A 19468-nucleotide genomic window follows, 5' to 3' on the forward strand; every position below is an offset into this window, starting at 1 on the left:
CGGCAGCTGGGTTGCCAGACATTTCGTCGAAAAAAATTTGTCGACAGGACAATTGGTCGAAACCATTTGGTCGAAAACCAAATGGTCGAATTGCTTTGTTTTTTATTTTCACATTTTTTTTTGGGGGGGGGTTTGGGGGGGTCCCCCCAACCCCCTTTTTTTCTAAAAACCCCTTTTTTTCCCTAAACTACAACCTAAAAAATATATATATAAATAAATAAAAAAATCGACCATTTGGCTTTCGACCAAATTACGTCGACCAAATGTCTTTCGACGAAATGTCTTTCGACGAAATGTCCGGACAGCGGCAGCTGGTCTGTGTCAGTAATGGCAATTTGATTTTGCCATTTTCACAACTCCCTAATAAATGAACAAAATGTTCCATTTGTAGGCACAGTTACATGCTATGGTATGTATACCATGCTTAATAACCACCATAGGAGGCTCAGAGCACCATCCGCATTCTTACGTACAAAACATGTAAGGAAATAATCAGATCTTTTGCTCTGCAGGAGTCAGGCTTCTTTAAAGCCTGACAAAGTGGCAGAGTGCCATTGTAAACTGAGGCATGATGAAACCATGCCCAAGAACCCAGGCAGGTTAAACCCTTCCACTCATGCCCCTAGGCCTATAGACAGGGCAGCTGGCATGGATTATGGACACTTTTAACATAGGGTGGTTTTTCAACCTTATCTCCTCTGGGAGCAAAGCGCTGGACAGGGTTTCCTGTACGTTTTTGAGGTTCGCAGGGATCTATGTGTGGATGTTTCTTGGTGTGAAAAGCATGACACCTTTTGGGGTGACACCAGGCTCTTCTGGGAGTTAATTTGCATAATCTCTACTTTCTATTTTATGTGACATGGGCTGCAGTTACATTGTTCTGTTAATAGAGGGCAACACACAGGTCATAGTTCCAAACAGGGGTGCACAGTCTGCTTGCTAGCTTACATTTACAGTTCTATTTGGGATTCACCGCCTTTTCATAAACTGAGTACTCTTCCGGAGTATTTCTAACTTATGTAGGTGTTTTGGGGGTGTTACGTGCCTTTGTATGACTGCTGCAAACCACTTGATATTAGACATTGATTGGAAACGACATAAAAAATCCTGACACATATTGTAAGCGGACATAAAATGACCTATATTAGCTAATATAAGTAAACAGACATCACTCCCCCCTCCCCACAAAAAGGGATGTATGCGTACACAAAAATAAAAATGAAAAACAAGCAACTACTGCAGTTAAAATCTAAAAATGTAAATTCAGTTACATGATCATGACTCGGAAGGGGAAGTTAAAAAGTAAAAAAACACACGGTAGGAGAGAGGTTAGCTTTACATGCCATGGGAGGAAGAGGTCTTCCAGGCACTGTTGTTTATGTTGGTCAATCCCTCTGAAACGCAAAAGGGATGTGCACATAGAAATCAAAGCAGAGTCATCCAGAGAGACTATTTAATTCTTTTTTTTTCAAATTCTCAAAAGGAAGCTGCTATCAAATTGAACTATTCATCACAGCCACTGCTAGGAAATCTATGTGCATAAAATGACAATAAACCCAAAGGAAAACAAAATATAGCTATAACATGTCAGATTACTAAATTCAGAGTCCAGCCTACTAACCATTAGACCATGGAACCTAAATACTTCCGCAAATGCTGAACTTCATTATGCCAAAACAGAGGCAGTCAGAAACAATATTTAATATTGCTTAATCATATGCCTCAAGAGGAAGAATTTGATCTACATGCTCTATAAAGCACAGAGATTGCTATAGCACAACGTCAATCGACAACATCGCTGTGTTTGTATGATATCAGTCAATTGGGACTATGAATCTGTAAAAATTGTAAATGTGCTCTATATTGCCATTTCTGATTCAACGCTCTCAGGTGCATCTTGCAAGGGTTCCATGGTGTAATGGTTAGCACTTTGGACTTTGAATCCAACGATCCGAGTTCAAGTCTCGGTGGGACCGTTATCTTGCTCTTACACTCCATTTTCTAATTTCTCAAATTACAATTCAACAGAGTTAATATTCAGAAGTTCAGTCGACTCTCTCTGCACGACATTACATTTAAATGCACCTTGGTGCCTGATACCAATACAGTGATGCAACTACATATCGTTAATGTACAATCCCTAAGGTCAATCAGAGTGGGCACCCAGATATCTCTCAGAAACATTTTCCACAGATGAATAATGTCCAACCTTAACTCTATGAAAAGAAAAATGTACACACTATGTGCAGTAGATTCTCTGCTCACTGGAACATGCAGAAACAACATTGATGTGAAAAGATTGGAAAAAGCCCTATTTTATTAACATTAAAAAATGTTATACAATTATTTTGGTAAATCATATTCACTTTCACAATCATTCCTATGTTTCAAGCAATTTGATGGTCTTATTAAATGTGTAAAAAATGTAATTCTTTGAGTTGACAAACTGTATGGAGAGCAAACTTTTTATAACTTACAAGAGTTATGAGTTCTAGAAAGTAGTGCATTTACTGATCAAGTGCCCTTGTTTAAATGTACTTACTTTATTTGGATCACACCTTTCTCGAAAGAAGAAATAAACTCTAAATTATCAGGAAACAATTCAACTGATTTTAGGGGCCTCCTGGGCTTTCAATGCAAATCGCTGAGATCAAAAGCCAGTTTAATAGCCATTATACCTTGGAGCTTTGGAGATATGAGAGTGGGCAGTTTCTTTGTGGCAAAAGAGAGTCATCCCCAGAAACTATTAATATTCTTTGGTCAAAGAAGACTGCCATCAAAGTGGGCTGTAAAGCAAAGCTATTGCTGTTATATCTATCTGCAAATGAAAGGCAACTCTAAAAGAGAAGCAGCCCCAAGGTCCCACCGCGACTTGAACTCGGATCGCTGGATTCAGAGTCCAGAGTGCTAACCATTACACCATGGAACCCACATATTCAGTAGCATGATGCACTTCATTCTGGAAAAACAGAGCACATCAGAGAAAATATGTAATATTCCTATATCATTAGACTCCAGAGGAAGAATTTGATCCAAATGAGACATGAAGCCAATACTTTGCGATTGCACAGCATCCAACAGCAACAGTGCTGCTTCGATATAATATCAGTAAACGGTTACTATAGGTCAGTAAAAATCTTGACTGTGCCCTATATTCTCATTGCCCTTATGAAGCTCTGCTCAACAAGGGTTCCATGGTGTAATGGTTAGCACTTTGGACTTTGAATCCAGCGATCCGAGTTCAAGTCTCGGTGGAACCTCTCTCTTGCTCTAACACACTTTGTCTCCTTGTTGTCTTAAATTATAGGCCAAAGATAGTAATATTCATAAGGTTAGTGGTGTAGGGTATTCATTTTCGCTCTCACTCTCTGGCATAACTTTTCATAAAAATCCACTTTTGTGCCTAGCACCTTAACCTTTATGCATTTTTTTAAATGTATGAACAGTGAGGTCATTCTGAGTCGATGGGCAGATCTGCATCGGAAACATACATAAAAGATTTGAAATTTTCAAACTTAACTCAATGTTAAGAAACATGCTCAATCTGTGACCCAATGGATTCTCTTTTTACTTGAAGATGCAGCAACAACATTAATAATACCATTTTGGGAAAAGCAGCTCTATTGTATCGCCATTCTCTTTCAAAATTGTTAAAGGGTTAATCCTATGAAAAGCGACCACATTCAGAATCAATGATATTAATCAAGCGTCTTAACAGCCTTTACATGTTTGTAAAATGAAGGTATCAGTTTGAGATGAAAAATAGAACGAAGAACACACTTTTCTTAATTCACAAAAGGCCTGAGGTGTATAAATACTGTTTGTACCGACCAAGGGCCCATTCGTGAATGTACTTACTTTAGTTGGATCATACCTTTCTTCAAAGAAGACATCCACAATAAACGATAAGGGAAAGGTTCGACTGATGGTAAACTCTTACAGAGATTTGAATGCAAATTATTGGATTCAACCTCCAGGGTGCTACCATTACACCATAGGTCTTTCACACCACAGAAAGTGGTGGGTTTCATTGTGGCTAAAGAGCGTCATCCATGGAAAATCTTTCTTTTTTCAAATGCACCCAGGGAATAATGCTATGAAAGTGGGCGACACAGCAGCGTCATTGCTATTAAAACAAGACACTGAGAGGAAAACAAACACAGTAATTCCCAAGGTCCCACCGAGATTTGAACTCGGATCGCTGGATTCAGAGTCCAGAGTGCTAACCATTACACCATGGAACCTACATACTTAGTGACATGATGAACGTCATTGCAGCAAAAAAAGAGCCTTTTAGAGAATGTATGCAATATTCTTTTATCTTATGCCTCCAGAGGAAGAATCCTATCCAAATGAGCTGTAAAGCAAAGAGTTTGCTATTGCGCAACAACCAACTAAACAGTTCCACATTTGCATAATATCCGTGGGCTAGGAATATGAGTTTGTTAAAATGATGCATGAGATCTCGATTCTCATTTCTGTTACAACTCTGTCAGGTTGCACCAGCAAGGGGCCCATGGTGTAATGGTTAGCAAAGAACATTACTGAAGGGCCCCTCGGCCAGCCAGAAAGCCAAAATGGAGAGAACGGGCATGAACTGGTTGTGAATGAGCTTCAAAATGCGTTCACAGGTAATTGAACTGGTGATCTCCTCAGTTTATACACCTGGAACTCCTGTCAATAGCAACAGTCGGCAGCTGGGTTGCCAGACATTTCGTCGAAAAAAATTTGTCGACAGGACAATTGGTCGAAACCATTTGGTCGAAAACCAAATGGTCGAATTGCTTTGTTTTTTATTTTCACATTTTTTTGGGGGGGGGGTGTTTGGGGGGGTCCCCCTAACCCCCTTTTTTTCTAAAAAACCCTTTTTTTCCCTAAACTACAACCTAAAAAATATATATATAAATAAATAAAAAAATCGACCATTTGGCTTTCGACCAAATTACGTCGACCAAATGTCTTTCGACGAAATGTCTTTCGACGAAATGTCCGGACAGCGGCAGCTGGTCTGTGTCAGTAATGGCAATTTGATTTTGCCATTTTCACAACTCCCTAATAAATGAACAAAATGTTCCATTTGTAGGCACAGTTACATGCTATGGTATGTATACCATGCTTAATAACCACCATAGGAGGCTCAGAGCACCATCCGCATTCTTACGTACAAAACATGTAAGTAAATAATCAGATCTTTTGCTCTGCAGGAGTCAGGCTTCTTTAAAGCCTGACAAAGTGGCAGAGTGCCATTGTAAACTGAGGCATGATGAAACCATGCCCAAGAACCCAGGCAGGTTAAACCCTTCCACTCATGCCCCTAGGCCTATAGACAGGGCAGCTGGCATGGATTATGGACACTTTTAACATAGGGTGGTTTTTCAACCTTATCTCCTCTGGGAGCAAAACGCTGGACAGGGTTTCCTGTACGTTTTTGAGGTTCGCAGGGATCTATGTGTGGATGTTTCTTGGTGTGAAAAGCATGACACCTTTTGGGGTGACACCAGGCTCTTCTGGGAGTTAATTTGCATAATCTCTACTTTCTATTTTATGTGACATGGGCTGCAGTTACATTGTTCTGTTAATAGAGGGCAACACACAGGTCATAGTTCCAAACAGGGGTGCACAGTCTGCTTGCTAGCTTACATTTACAGTTCTATTTGGGATTCACCGCCTTTTCATAAACTGAGTACTCTTCCGGAGTATTTCTAACTTATGTAGGTGTTTTGGGGGTGTTACGTGCCTTTGTATGACTGCTGCAAACCACTTGATATTAGACATTGATTGGAAACGACATAAAAAATCCTGACACATATTGTAAGCGGACATAAAATGACCTATATTAGCTAATATAAGTAAACAGACATCACTCCCCCCTCCCCACAAAAAGGGATGTATGCGTACACAAAAAATAAAAATGAAAAACAAGCAACTACTGCAGTTAAAATCTAAAAATGTAAATTCAGTTACATGATCATGACTCGGAAGGGGAAGTTAAAAAGTAAAAAAACACACGGTAGGAGAGAGGTTAGCTTTACATGCCATGGGAGGAAGAGGTCTTCCAAGCACTGTTGTGTATGTTGGTCAATCCCTCTGAAACGCAAAAGGGATGTGCACATAGAAATCAAAGCAGAGTCATCCAGAGAGACTATTTAATTCTTTTTTTTTCAAATTCTCAAAAGGAAGCTGCTATCAAATTGAACTATTCATCACAGCCACTGCTAGGAAATCTATGTGCATAAAATGACAATACAGCCAAAGGAAAACAAAATATAGCTATAACATGTCAGATTACTAAATTCAGAGTCCAGCCTACTAACCATTAGACCATGGAACCTAAATACTTCCGCAAATGCTGAACTTCATTATGCCAAAACAGAGGCAGTCAGAAACAATATTTAATATTGCTTAATCATATGCCTCAAGAGGAAGAATTTGATCTACATGCTCTATAAAGCACAGAGATTGCTATAGCACAACGTCAATCGACAACATCGCTGTGTTTGTATGATATCAGTCAATTGGGACTATGAATCTGTAAAAATTGTAAATGTGCTCTATATTGCCATTTCTGATTCAACGCTCTCAGGTGCATCTTGCAAGGGTTCCATGGTGTAATGGTTAGCACTTTGGACTTTGAATCCAACGATCCGAGTTCAAGTCTCGGTGGGACCGTAATCTTGCTCTTACACTCCATTTTCTAATTTCTCAAATTACAATTCAACAGAGTTAATATTCAGAAGTTCAGTCGACTCTCTCTGCACGACATTACATTTAAATGCACTTTGGTGCCTGATACCAATACAGTGATGCAACTACATATCGTTAATGTACAATCCCTAAGGTCAATCAGAGTGGGCACCCAGATATCTCTCAGAAACATTTTCCACAGATGAATAATGTCCAACCTTAACTCTATGAAAAGAAAAATGTACACACTATGTGCAGTAGATTCTCTGCTCACTGGAACATGCAGAAACAACATTGATGTGAAAAGATTGGAAAAAGCCCTATTTTATTAACATTTAAAAATGTTATACAATTATTTTGGTGAATCATATTCACTTTCACAATCATTCCTATGTTTCAAGCAATTTGATGGTCTTATTAAATGTGTAAAAAATGTAATTCTTTGAGTTGACAAACTGTATGGAGAGCAAACTTTTTATAACTTACAAGAGTTATGAGTTCTAGAAAGTAGTGCATTTACTGATCAAGTGCCCTTGTTTAAATGTACTTACTTTATTTGGATCACACCTTTCTCGAAAGAAGAAATAAACTCTAAATTATCAGGAAACAATTCAACTGATTTTAGGGGCCTCCTGGGCTTTCAATGCAAATCGCTGAGATCAAAAGCCAGTTTAATAGCCATTATACCTTGGAGCTTTGGAGATATGAGAGTGGGCAGTTTCTTTGTGGCAAAAGAGAGTCATCCCCAGAAACTATTAATATTCTTTGGTCAAAGAAGACTGCCATCAAAGTGGGCTGTAAAGCAAAGCTATTGCTGTTATATCTATCTGCAAATGAAAGGCAACTCTAAAAGAGAAGCAGCCCCAAGGTCCCACCGAGACTTGAACTCGGATCGCTGGATTCAGAGTCCAGAGTGCTAACCATTACACCATGGAACCCACATATTCAGTAGCATGATGCACTTCATTCTGGAAAAACAGAGCACATCAGAGAAAATATGTAATATTCCTATATCATTAGACTCCAGAGGAAGAATTTGATCCAAATGAGACATGAAGCCAATACTTTGCGATTGCACAGCATCCAACAGCAACAGTGCTGCTTCGATATAATATCAGTAAACGGTTACTATAGGTCAGTAAAAATCTTGACTGTGCCCTATATTCTCATTGCCCTTATGAAGCTCTGCTCAACAAGGGTTCCATGGTGTAATGGTTAGCACTTTGGACTTTGAATCTAGCGATCCGAGTTCAAGTCTCGGTGGAACCTCTCTCTTGCTCTAACACACTTTGTCTCCTTGTTGTCTTAAATTATAGGCCAAAGATAGTAATATTCATAAGGTTAGTGGTGTAGGGTATTCATTTTCGCTCTCACTCTCTGGCATAACTTTTCATAAAAATCCACTTTTGTGCCTAGCACCTTAATCTTTATGCATTTTTTTTAAATGTATGAACAGTGAGGTCATTCTGAGTCGATGGGCAGATCTGCATCGGAAACATACATAAAAGATTTGAAATTTTCAAACTTAACTCAATGTTAAGAAACATGCTCAATCTGTGACCCAATGGATTCTCTTTTTACTTGAAGATGCAGCAACAACATTAATAATACCATTTTGGGAAAAGCAGCTCTATTGTATCGCCATTCTCTTTCAAAATTGTTAAAGGGTTAATCCTATGAAAAGCGACCGCATTCAGAATCAATGATATTAATCAAGCGTCTTAACAGTCTTTACATGTTTGTAAAATGAAGGTATCAGTTTGAGATGAAAAATAGAACGAAGAACACACTTTTCTTAATTCACAAAAGGCCTGAGGTGTATAAATACTGTTTGTACCGACCAAGGGCCCATTCGTGAATGTACTTACTTTAGTTGGATCATACCTTTCTTCAAAGAAGACATCCACAATAAACGATAAGGGAAAGGTTCGACTGATGGTAAACTCTTACAGAGATTTCAATGCAAATTATTGGATTCAACCTCCAGGGTGCTACCATTACACCATAGGTCTTCCACACCACAGAAAGTGGTGGGTTTCATTGTGGCTAAAGAGCGTCATCCATGGAAAATCTTTCTGTTTTCAAATGGACCCAGGGAATAATGCTATGAAAGTGGGCGACACAGCAGCGTCATTGCTATTAAAACAAGACACTGAGAGGAAAACAAACACAGTAATTCCCAAGGTCCCACCGAGATTTGAACACGGATCGCTGGATTCAGAGTCCAGAGTGCTAACCATTACACCATGGAACCTACATACTTAGTGACATGATGAACGTCATTGCAGCAAAAAAAGAGCCTTTTAGAGAATGTATGCAATATTCTTTTATCTTATGCCTCCAGAGGAAGAATCCTATCCAAATGAGCTGTAAAGCAAAGAGTTTGCTATTGCGCAACAACCAACTAAACAGTTCCACATTTGCATAATATCCGTGGGCTAGGAATATGAGTTTGTTAAAATGATGCATGAGATCTCGATTCTCATTTCTGTTACAACTCTGTCAGGTTGCACCAGCAAGGGGCCCATGGTGTAATGGTTAGCAAAGAACATTACTGAAGGGCCCCTCGGCCAGCCAGAAAGCCAAAATGGAGAGAACGGGCATGAACTGGTTGTGAATGAGCTTCAAAATGCGTTCACAGGTAATTGAACTGGTGATCTCCTCAGTTTATACACCTGGAAATCCTGTCAATAGCAACAGTCGGCAGCTGGGTTGCCAGACATTTCGTCGAAAAAAAATTGTCGACAGGACAATTGGTCGAAACCATTTGGTCGAAAACCAAATGGTCGAATTGCTTTGTTTTTTATTTTCACATTTTTTTTTGGGGGGGGTTTGGGGGGGTCCCCCCAACCCCCTTTTTTTCCCTAAACTACAACCTAAAAAATATATATATACATAAATAAAAAAATCGACCATTTGGCTTTCGACCAAATTACGTCGACCAAATGTCTTTCGACCAAATGTCTTTCGACGAAATGTCCGGACAGCGGCAGCTGGTCTGTGTCAGTAATGGCAATTTGATTTTGCCATTTTCACAACTCCCTAATAAATGAACAAAATGTTCCATTTGTAGGCACAGTTACATGCTATGGTATGTATACCATGCTTAATAACCACCATAGGAGGCTCAGAGCACCATCCGCATTCTTACGTACAAAACATGTAAGGAAATATTCAGATCTTTTGCTCTGCAGGAGTCAGGCTTCTTTAAAGCCTGACAAAGTGGCAGAGTGCCATTGTAAACTGAGGCATGATGAAACCATGCCCAAGAACCCAGGCAGGTTAAACCCTTCCACTCATGCCCCTAGGCCTATAGACAGGGCAGCTGGCATGGATTATGGACACTTTTAACATAGGGTGGTTTTTCAACCTTATCTCCTCTGGGAGCAAAACGCTGGACATGGTTTCCTGTACGTTTTTGAGGTTCGCAGGGATCTATGTGTGGATGTTTCTTGGTGTGAAAAGCATGACACCTTTTGGGGTGACACCAGGCTCTTCTGGGAGTTAATTTGCATAATCTCTACTTTCTATTTTATGTGACATGGGCTGCAGTTACATTGTTCTGTTAATAGAGGGCAACACACAGGTCATAGTTCCAAACAGGGGTGCACAGTCTGCTTGCTAGCTTACATTTACAGTTCTATTTGGGATTCACCGCCTTTTCATAAACTGAGTACTCTTCCGGAGTATTTCTAACTGATGTAGGTGTTTTGGGGGTGTTACGTGCCTTTGTATGACTGCTGCAAACCACTTGATATTAGACATTGATTGGAAACGACATAAAAAATCCTGACACATATTGTAAGCGGACATAAAATGACCTATATTAGCTAATATAAGTAAAAAGACATCACTCCCCCCTCCCCACAAAAAGGGATGTATGCGTACACAAAAAATAAAAATGAAAAACAAGCAACTACTGCAGTTAAAATCTAAAAATGTAAATTCAGTTACATGATCATGACTCGGAAGGGGAAGTTAAAAAGTAAAAAAACACACGGTAGGAGAGAGGTTAGCTTTACATGCCATGGGAGGAAGAGGTCTTCCAAGCACTGTTGTGTATGTTGGTCAATCCCTCTGAAACGCAAAAGGGATGTGCACATAGAAATCAAAGCAGAGTCATCCAGAGAGACTATTTAATTCTTTTTTTTTCAAATTCTCAAAAGGAAGCTGCTATCAAATTGAACTATTCATCACAGCCACTGCTAGGAAATCTATGTGCATAAAATGACAATACACCCAAAGGAAAACAAAATATAGCTATAACATGTCAGATTACTAAATTCAGAGTCCAGCCTACTAACCATTAGACCATGGAACCTAAATACTTCCGCAAATGCTGAACTTCATTATGCCAAAACAGAGGCAGTCAGAAACAATATTTAATATTGCTTAATCATATGCCTCAAGAGGAAGAATTTGATCTACATGCTCTATAAAGCACAGAGATTGCTATAGCACAACGTCAATCGACAACATCGCTGTGTTTGTATGATATCAGTCAATTGGGACTATGAATCTGTAAAAATTGTAAATGTGCTCTATATTGCCATTTCTGATTCAACGCTCTCAGGTGCATCTTGCAAGGGTTCCATGGTGTAATGGTTAGCACTTTGGACTTTGAATCCAACGATCCGAGTTCAAGTCTCGGTGGGACCGTTATCTTGCTCTTACACTCCATTTTCTAATTTCTCAAATTACAATTCAACAGAGTTAATATTCAGAAGTTCAGTAGACTCTCTCTGCACGACATTACATTTAAATGCACTTTGGTGCCTGATACCAATACAGTGATGCAACTACATATCGTTAATGTACAATCCCTAAGGTCAATCAGAATGGGCACCCAGATATCTCTCAGAAACATTTTCCACAGATGAATAATGTCCAACCTTAACTCTATGAAAAGAAAAATGTACACACTATGTGCAGTAGATTCTCTGCTCACTGGAACATGCAGAAACAACATTGATGTGAAAAGATTGGAAAAAGCCCTATTTTATTAACATTAAAAAATGTTATACAATTATTTTGGTGAATCATATTCACTTTCACAATCATTCCTATGTTTCAAGCAATTTGATGGTCTTATTAAATGTGTAAAAAATGTAATTCTTTGAGTTGACAAACTGTATGGAGAGCAAACTTTTTATAACTTACAAGAGTTATGAGTTCTAGAAAGTAGTGCATTTACTGATCAAGTGCCCTTGTTTAAATGTACTTACTTTATTTGGATCACACCTTTCTCGAAAGAAGAAATAAACTCTAAATTATCAGGAAACAATTCAACTGATTTTAGGGGCCTCCTGGGCTTTCAATGCAAATCGCTGAGATCAAAAGCCAGTTTAATAGCCATTATACCTTGGAGCTTTGGAGATATGAGAGTGGACAGTTTCTTTGTGGCAAAAGAGAGTCATCCCCAGAAACTATTAATATTCTTTGGTCAAAGAAGACTGCCATCAAAGTGGGCTGTAAAGCAAAGCTATTGCTGTTATATCTATCTGCAAATGAAAGGCAACTCTAAAAGAGAAGCAGCCCCAAGGTCCCACCGAGACTTGAACTCGGATCGCTGGATTCAGAGTCCAGAGTGCTAATCATTACACCATGGAACCCACATATTCAGTAGCATGATGCACTTCATTCTGGAAAAACAGAGCACATCAGAGAAAATATGTAATATTCCTATATCATTAGACTCCAGAGGAAGAATTTGATCCAAATGAGACATGAAGCCAATACTTTGCGATTGCACAGCATCCAACAGCAACAGTGCTGCTTCGATATAATATCAGTAAACGGTTACTATAGGTCAGTAAAAATCTTGACTGTGCCCTATATTCTCATTGCCCTTATGAAGCTCTGCTCAACAAGGGTTCCATGGTGTAATGGTTAGCACTTTGGACTTTGAATCTAGCGATCCGAGTTCAAGTCTCAGTGGAACCTCTCTCTTGCTCTAACACACTTTGTCTCCTTGTTGTCTTAAATTATAGGCCAAAGATAGTAATATTCATAAGGTTAGTGGTGTAGGGTATTCATTTTCGCTCTCACTCTCTGGCATAACTTTTCATAAAAATCCACTTTTGTGCCTAGCACCTTAATCTTTTTGCATTTTTTTTAAATGTATGAACAGTGAGGTCATTCTGAGTCGATGGGCAGATCTGCATCGGAAACATACATAAAAGATTTGAAATTTTCAAACTTAACTCAATGTTAAGAAACATGCTCAATCTGTGACCCAATGGATTCTCTTTTTACTTGAAGATGCAGCAACAACATTAATAATACCATTTTGGGAAAAGCAGCTCTATTGTATCGCCATTCTCTTTCAAAATTGTTAAAGGGTTAATCCTATGAAAAGCGACCGCATTCAGAATCAATGATATTAATCAAGCGTCTTAACAGTCTTTACATGTTTGTAAAATGAAGGTATCAGTTTGAGATGAAAAATAGAACGAAGAACACACTTTTCTTAATTCACAAAAGGCCTGAGGTGTATAAATACTGTTTGTACCGACCAAGGGCCCATTCGTGAATGTACTTACTTTAGTTGGATCATACCTTTCTTCAAAGAAGACATCCACAATAAACGATAAGGGAAAGGTTCAACTGATGGTAAACTCTTACAGAGATTTCAATGCAAATTATTGGATTCAACCTCCAGGGTGCTACCATTACACCATAGGTCTTCCACACCACAGAAAGTGGTGGGTTTCATTGTGGCTAAAGAGCGTCATCCATGGAAAATCTTTCTGTTTTCAAATGGACCCAGGGAATAATGCTATGAAAGTGGGCGACACAGCAGCGTCATTGCTATTAAAACAAGACACTGAGAGGAAAACAAACACAGTAATTCCCAAGGTCCCACCGAGATTTGAACTCGGATCGCTGGATTCAGAGTCCAGAGTGCTAACCATTACACCATGGAACCTACATACTTAGTGACATGATGAACGTCATTGCAGCAAAAAAAGAGCCTTTTAGAGAATGTATGCAATATTCTTTTATCTTATGCCTCCAGAGGAAGAATCCTATCCAAATGAGCTGTAAAGCAAAGAGTTTGCTATTGCGCAACAACCAACTAAACAGTTCCACATTTGCATAATATCCGTGGGCTAGGAATATGAGTTTGTTAAAATGATGCATGAGATCTCGATTCTCATTTCTGTTACAACTCTGTCAGGTTGCACCAGCAAGGGGCCCATGGTGTGATGGTTAGCAAAGAACATTACTGAAGGGCCCCTCGGCCAGCCAGAAAGCCAAAATGGAGAGAACGGGCATGAACTGGTTGTGAATGAGCTTCAAAATGCGTTCACAGGTAATTGAACTGGTGATCTCCTCAGTTTATACACCTGGAACTCCTGTCAATAGCAACAGTCGGCAGCTGGGTTGCCAGACATTTTGTCGAAAAAAATTTGTCGACAGGACAATTGGTCGAAACCATTTGGTCGAAAACCAAATGGTCGAATTGCTTTGTTTTTTATTTTCACATTTTTTTTTGGGGGGGGGTTTGGGGGGGTCCCCCCAACCCCCTTTTTTTCTAAAAACCCCTTTTTTTCCCTAAACTACAACCTAAAAAATATATATATAAATAAATAAAAAAATCGACCATTTGGCTTTCGACCAAATTACGTCGACCAAATGTCTTTCGACGAAATGTCTTTCGACGAAATGTCCGGACAGCGGCAGCTGGTCTGTGTCAGTAATGGCAATTTGATTTTGCCATTTTCACAACTCCCTAATAAATGAACAAAATGTTCCATTTGTAGGCACAGTTACATGCTATGGTATGTATACCATGCTTAATAACCACCATAGGAGGCTCAGAGCACCATCCGCATTCTTACGTACAAAACATGTAAGGAAATAATCAGATCTTTTGCTCTGCAGGAGTCAGGCTTCTTTAAAGCCTGACAAAGTGGCAGAGTGCCATTGTAAACTGAGGCATGATGAAACCATGCCCAAGAACCCAGGCAGGTTAAACCCTTCCACTCATGCCCCTAGGCCTATAGACAGGGCAGCTGGCATGGATTATGGACACTTTTAACATAGGGTGGTTTTTCAACCTTATCTCCTCTGGGAGCAAAGCGCTGGACAGGGTTTCCTGTACGTTTTTGAGGTTCGCAGGGATCTATGTGTGGATGTTTCTTGGTGTGAAAAGCATGACACCTTTTGGGGTGACACCAGGCTCTTCTGGGAGTTAATTTGCATAATCTCTACTTTCTATTTTATGTGACATGGGCTGCAGTTACATTGTTCTGTTAATAGAGGGCAACACACAGGTCATAGTTCCAAACAGGGGTGCACAGTCTGCTTGCTAGCTTACATTTACAGTTCTATTTGGGATTCACCGCCTTTTCATAAACTGAGTACTCTTCCGGAGTATTTCTAACTTATGTAGGTGTTTTGGGGGTGTTACGTGCCTTTGTATGACTGCTGCAAACCACTTGATATTAGACATTGATTGGAAACGACATAAAAAATCCTGACACATATTGTAAGCGGACATAAAATGACCTATATTAGCTAATATAAGTAAACAGACATCACTCCCCCCTCCCCACAAAAAGGGATGTATGCGTACACAAAAATAAAAATGAAAAACAAGCAACTACTGCAGTTAAAATCTAAAAATGTAAATTCAGTTACATGATCATGACTCGGAAGGGGAAGTTAAAAAGTAAAAAAACACACGGTAGGAGAGAGGTTAGCTTTACATGCCATGGGAGGAAGAGGTCTTCCAGGCACTGTTGTGTATGTTGGTCAATCCCTCTGAAACGCAAAAGGGATGTGCACATAGAAATCAAAGCAGAGTCATCCAGAGAGACTATTTAATTCTTTTTTTTTCAAATTCTCAAAAGGAAGCTGCTATCAAATTGAACTATTCATCACAGCCACTGCTAGGAAATCTATGTGCATAAAATGACAATACACCCAAAGGAAAACAAAATATAGCTATAACATGTCAGATTACTAAATTCAGAGTCCAGCCTACTAACCATTAGACCATGGAACCTAAATACTTCCGCAAATGCTGAACTTCATTATGCCAAAACAGAGGCAGTCAGAAACAATATTTAATATTGCTTAATCATATGCCTCAAGAGGAAGAATTTGATCTACATGCTCTATAAAGCACAGAGATTGCTATAGCACAACGTCAATCGACAACATCGCTGTGTTTGTATGATATCAGTCAATTGGGACTATGAATCTGTAAAAATTGTAAATGTGCTCTATATTGCCATTTCTGATTCAACGCTCTCAGGTGCATCTTGCAAGGGTTCCATGGTGTAATGGTTAGCACTTTGGACTTTGAATCCAACGATCCGAGTTCAAGTCTCGGTGGGACCGTTATCTTGCTCTTACACTCCATTTTCTAATTTCTCAAATTACAATACAACAGAGTTAATATTCAGAAGTTCAGTCGACTCTCTCTGCACGACATTACATTTAAATGCACTTTGGTGCCTGATACCAATACAGTGATGCAACTACATATCGTTAATGTACAATCCCTAAGGTCAATCAGAGTGGGCACCCAGATATCTCTCAGAAACATTTTCCACAGATGAATAATGTCCAACCTTAACTCTATGAAAAGAAAAATGTACACACTATGTGCAGTAGATTCTCTGCTCACTGGAACATGCAGAAACAACATTGATGTGAAAAGATTGGAAAAAGCCCTATTTTATTAACATTAAAAAATGTTATACAATTATTTTGGTGAATCATATTCACTTTCACAATCATTCCTATGTTTCAAGCAATTTGATGGTCTTATTAAATGTGTAAAAAATGTAATTCTTTGAGTTGACAAACTGTATGGAGAGCAAACTTTTTATAACTTACAAGAGTTATGAGTTCTAGAAAGTAGTGCATTTACTGATCAAGTGCCCTTGTTTAAATGTACTTACTTTATTTGGATCACACCTTTCTCGAAAGAAGAAATAAACTCTAAATTATCAGGAAACAATTCAACTGATTTTAGGGGCCTCCTGGGCTTTCAATGCAAATCGCTGAGATCAAAAGCCAGTTTAATAGCCATTATACCTTGGAGCTTTGGAGATATGAGAGTGGGCAGTTTCTTTGTGGCAAAAGAGAGTCATCCCCAGAAACTATTAATATTCTTTGGTCAAAGAAGACTGCCATCAAAGTGGGCTGTAAAGCAAAGCTATTGCTGTTATATCTATCTGCAAATGAAAGGCAACTCTAAAAGAGAAGCAGCCCCAAGGTCCCACCGCGACTTGAACTTGGATCGCTGGATTCAGAGTCCAGAGTGCTAACCATTACACCATGGAACCCACATATTCAGTAGCATGATGCACTTCATTCTGGAAAAACAGAGCACATCAGAGAAAATATGTAATATTCCTATATCATTAGACTCCAGAGGAAGAATTTGATCCAAATGAGACATGAAGCCAATACTTTGCGATTGCACAGCATCCAACAGCAACAGTGCTGCTTCGATATAATATCAGTAAACGGTTACTATAGGTCAGTAAAAATCTTGACTGTGCCCTATATTCTCATTGCCCTTATGGAGCTCTGCTCAACAAGGGTTCCATGGTGTAATGGTTAGCACTTTGGACTTTGAATCCAGCAACCCGAGTTCAAGTCTCGGTGGAACCTCTCTCTTGCTCTAACACACTTTGTCTCCTTGTTGTCTTAAATTATAGGCCAAAGATAGTAATATTCATAAGGTTAGTGGTGTAGGGTATTCATTTTCGCTCTCACTCTCTGGCATAACTTTTCATAAAAATCCACTTTTGTGCCTAGCACCTTAACCTTTATGCATTTATTTTTTTTAAATGTATGAACAGTGAGGTCATTCTGAGTCGATGGGCAGATCTGCATCGGAAACATACATAAAAGATTTGAAATTTTCAAACTTAACTCAATGTTAAGAAACATGCTCAATCTGTGACCCAATGGATTCTCTTTTTACTTGAAGATGCAGCAACAACATTAATAATACCATTTTGGGAAAAGCAGCTCTATTGTATCGCCATTCTCTTTCAAAATTGTTAAAGGGTTAATCCTATGAAAAGCGACCACATTCAGAATCAATGATATTTATCAAGCGTCTTAACAGCCTTTACATGTTTGTAAAATGAAGGTATCAGTTTGAGATGAAAAATAGAACGAAGAACACACTTTTCTTAATTCACAAAAGGCCTGAGGTGTATAAATACTGTTTGTACCGACCAAGGGCCCATTCGTGAATGTACTTACTTTAGTTGGATCATACCTTTCTTCAAAGAAGACATCCACAATAAACGATAAGGGAAAGGTTCGACTGATGGTAAACTCTTACAGAGATTTGAATGCAAATTATTGGATTCAACCTCCAGGGTGCTACCATTACACCATAGGTCTTTCACACCACAGAAAGTGGTGGGTTTCATTGTGGCTAAAGAGCGTCATCCATGGAAAATCTTTCTTTTTTTCAAATGCACCCAGGGAATAATGCTATGAAAGTGGGCGACACAGCAGCGTCATTGCTATTAAAACAAGACACTGAGAGGAAAACAAACACAGTAATTCCCAAGGTCCCACCGAGATTTGAACTCGGATCGCTGGATTCAGAGTCCAGAGTGCTAACCATTACACCATGGAACCTACATACTTAGTGACATGATGAACGTCATTGCAGCAAAAAAAGAGCCTTTTAGAGAATGTATGCAATATTCTTTTATCTTATGCCTCCAGAGGAAGAATCCTATCCAAATGAGCTGTAAAGCAAAGAGTTTGCTATTGCGCAACAACCAACTAAACAGTTCCACATTTGCATAATATCCGTGGGCTAGGAATATGAGTTTGTTAAAATGATGCATGAGATCTCGATTCTCATTTCTGTTACAACTCTGTCAGGTTGCACCAGCAAGGGGCCCATGGTGTAATGGTTAGCAAAGAACATTACTGAAGGGCCCCTCGGCCAGCCAGAAAGCCAAAATGGAGAGAACGGGCATGAACTGGTTGTGAATGAGCTTCAAAATGCGTTCACAGGTAATTGAACTGGTGATCTCCTCAGTTTATACACCTGGAACTCCTGTCAATAGCAACAGTCGGCAGCTGGGTTGCCAGACATTTCGTCGAAAAAAATTTGTCGACAGGACAATTGGTCGAAACCATTTGGTCGAAAACCAAATGGTCGAATTGCTTTGTTTTTTATTTTCACATTTTTTTTGGGGGGGGGGGGTGTTTGGGGGGGTCCCCCTAACCCCCTTTTTTTCTAAAAACCCCTTTTTTTCCCTAAACTACAACCTAAAAAATATATATATAAATAAATAAAAAAATCGACCATTTGGCTTTCGACCAAATTACGTCGACCAAATGTCTTTCGACGAAATGTCTTTCGACGAAATGTCCGGACAGCGGCAGCTGGTCTGTGTCAGTAATGGCAATTTGATTTTGCCATTTTCACAACTCCCTAATAAATGAACAAAATGTTCCATTTGTAGGCACAGTTACATGCTATGGTATGTATACCATGCTTAATAACCACCATAGGAGGCTCAGAGCACCATCCGCATTCTTACGTACAAAACATGTAAGTAAATAATCAGATCTTTTGCTCTGCAGGAGTCAGGCTTCTTTAAAGCCTGACAAAGTGGCAGAGTGCCATTGTAAACTGAGGCATGATGAAACCATGCCCAAGAACCCAGGCAGGTTAAACCCTTCCACTCATGCCCCTAGGCCTATAGACAGGGCAGCTGGCATGGATTATGGACACTTTTAACATAGGGTGGTTTTTCAACCTTATCTCCTCTGGGAGCAA

The 19468-nt window shown here is 39.3% G+C and overlaps 15 non-coding genes across 15 annotated transcripts; 8 read left to right on the forward strand and 7 right to left on the reverse strand.

The window, feature by feature from the left end:
- The first annotated feature begins 1904 nt into the window (after positions 1–1904).
- TRNAQ-UUG (transfer RNA glutamine (anticodon UUG)) lies at positions 1905–1976 on the forward strand. The gene has a single exon. It is a non-coding gene; the product is annotated as a tRNA-Gln (tRNA).
- Positions 1977–2857: 881 nt separating this feature from the next.
- TRNAQ-CUG (transfer RNA glutamine (anticodon CUG)) lies at positions 2858–2929 on the reverse strand. The gene has a single exon. It is a non-coding gene; the product is annotated as a tRNA-Gln (tRNA).
- Positions 2930–3188: 259 nt separating this feature from the next.
- On the forward strand, positions 3189–3260 carry TRNAQ-UUG (transfer RNA glutamine (anticodon UUG)). Its single transcript has one exon. It is a non-coding gene; the product is annotated as a tRNA-Gln (tRNA).
- A 912-nt stretch (positions 3261–4172) lies between these two features.
- Positions 4173–4244, reverse strand: TRNAQ-CUG (transfer RNA glutamine (anticodon CUG)). Its single transcript has one exon. It is a non-coding gene; the product is annotated as a tRNA-Gln (tRNA).
- Positions 4245–6597: 2353 nt separating this feature from the next.
- On the forward strand, positions 6598–6669 carry TRNAQ-UUG (transfer RNA glutamine (anticodon UUG)). Its single transcript has one exon. It is a non-coding gene; the product is annotated as a tRNA-Gln (tRNA).
- An 881-nt stretch (positions 6670–7550) lies between these two features.
- On the reverse strand, positions 7551–7622 carry TRNAQ-CUG (transfer RNA glutamine (anticodon CUG)). The gene has a single exon. It is a non-coding gene; the product is annotated as a tRNA-Gln (tRNA).
- A 259-nt stretch (positions 7623–7881) lies between these two features.
- On the forward strand, positions 7882–7953 carry TRNAQ-UUG (transfer RNA glutamine (anticodon UUG)). The gene has a single exon. It is a non-coding gene; the product is annotated as a tRNA-Gln (tRNA).
- A 913-nt stretch (positions 7954–8866) lies between these two features.
- TRNAQ-CUG (transfer RNA glutamine (anticodon CUG)) lies at positions 8867–8938 on the reverse strand. The gene has a single exon. It is a non-coding gene; the product is annotated as a tRNA-Gln (tRNA).
- Positions 8939–11271: 2333 nt separating this feature from the next.
- On the forward strand, positions 11272–11343 carry TRNAQ-UUG (transfer RNA glutamine (anticodon UUG)). Its single transcript has one exon. It is a non-coding gene; the product is annotated as a tRNA-Gln (tRNA).
- An 881-nt stretch (positions 11344–12224) lies between these two features.
- On the reverse strand, positions 12225–12296 carry TRNAQ-CUG (transfer RNA glutamine (anticodon CUG)). Its single transcript has one exon. It is a non-coding gene; the product is annotated as a tRNA-Gln (tRNA).
- Positions 12297–12555: 259 nt separating this feature from the next.
- On the forward strand, positions 12556–12627 carry TRNAQ-UUG (transfer RNA glutamine (anticodon UUG)). Its single transcript has one exon. It is a non-coding gene; the product is annotated as a tRNA-Gln (tRNA).
- Positions 12628–13540: 913 nt separating this feature from the next.
- Positions 13541–13612, reverse strand: TRNAQ-CUG (transfer RNA glutamine (anticodon CUG)). The gene has a single exon. It is a non-coding gene; the product is annotated as a tRNA-Gln (tRNA).
- Positions 13613–15963: 2351 nt separating this feature from the next.
- TRNAQ-UUG (transfer RNA glutamine (anticodon UUG)) lies at positions 15964–16035 on the forward strand. Its single transcript has one exon. It is a non-coding gene; the product is annotated as a tRNA-Gln (tRNA).
- A 1212-nt stretch (positions 16036–17247) lies between these two features.
- On the forward strand, positions 17248–17319 carry TRNAQ-UUG (transfer RNA glutamine (anticodon UUG)). Its single transcript has one exon. It is a non-coding gene; the product is annotated as a tRNA-Gln (tRNA).
- A 918-nt stretch (positions 17320–18237) lies between these two features.
- On the reverse strand, positions 18238–18309 carry TRNAQ-CUG (transfer RNA glutamine (anticodon CUG)). Its single transcript has one exon. It is a non-coding gene; the product is annotated as a tRNA-Gln (tRNA).
- Between the last annotated feature and the right edge of the window lie 1159 nt (positions 18310–19468).

This window comes from Ambystoma mexicanum, chromosome 5p, assembly GCF_040938575.1.
Source record: "Ambystoma mexicanum isolate Mex_15411 chromosome 5p, UKY_AmexF1_1, whole genome shotgun sequence".
NCBI lineage: Eukaryota > Metazoa > Chordata > Amphibia > Caudata > Ambystomatidae > Ambystoma > Ambystoma mexicanum.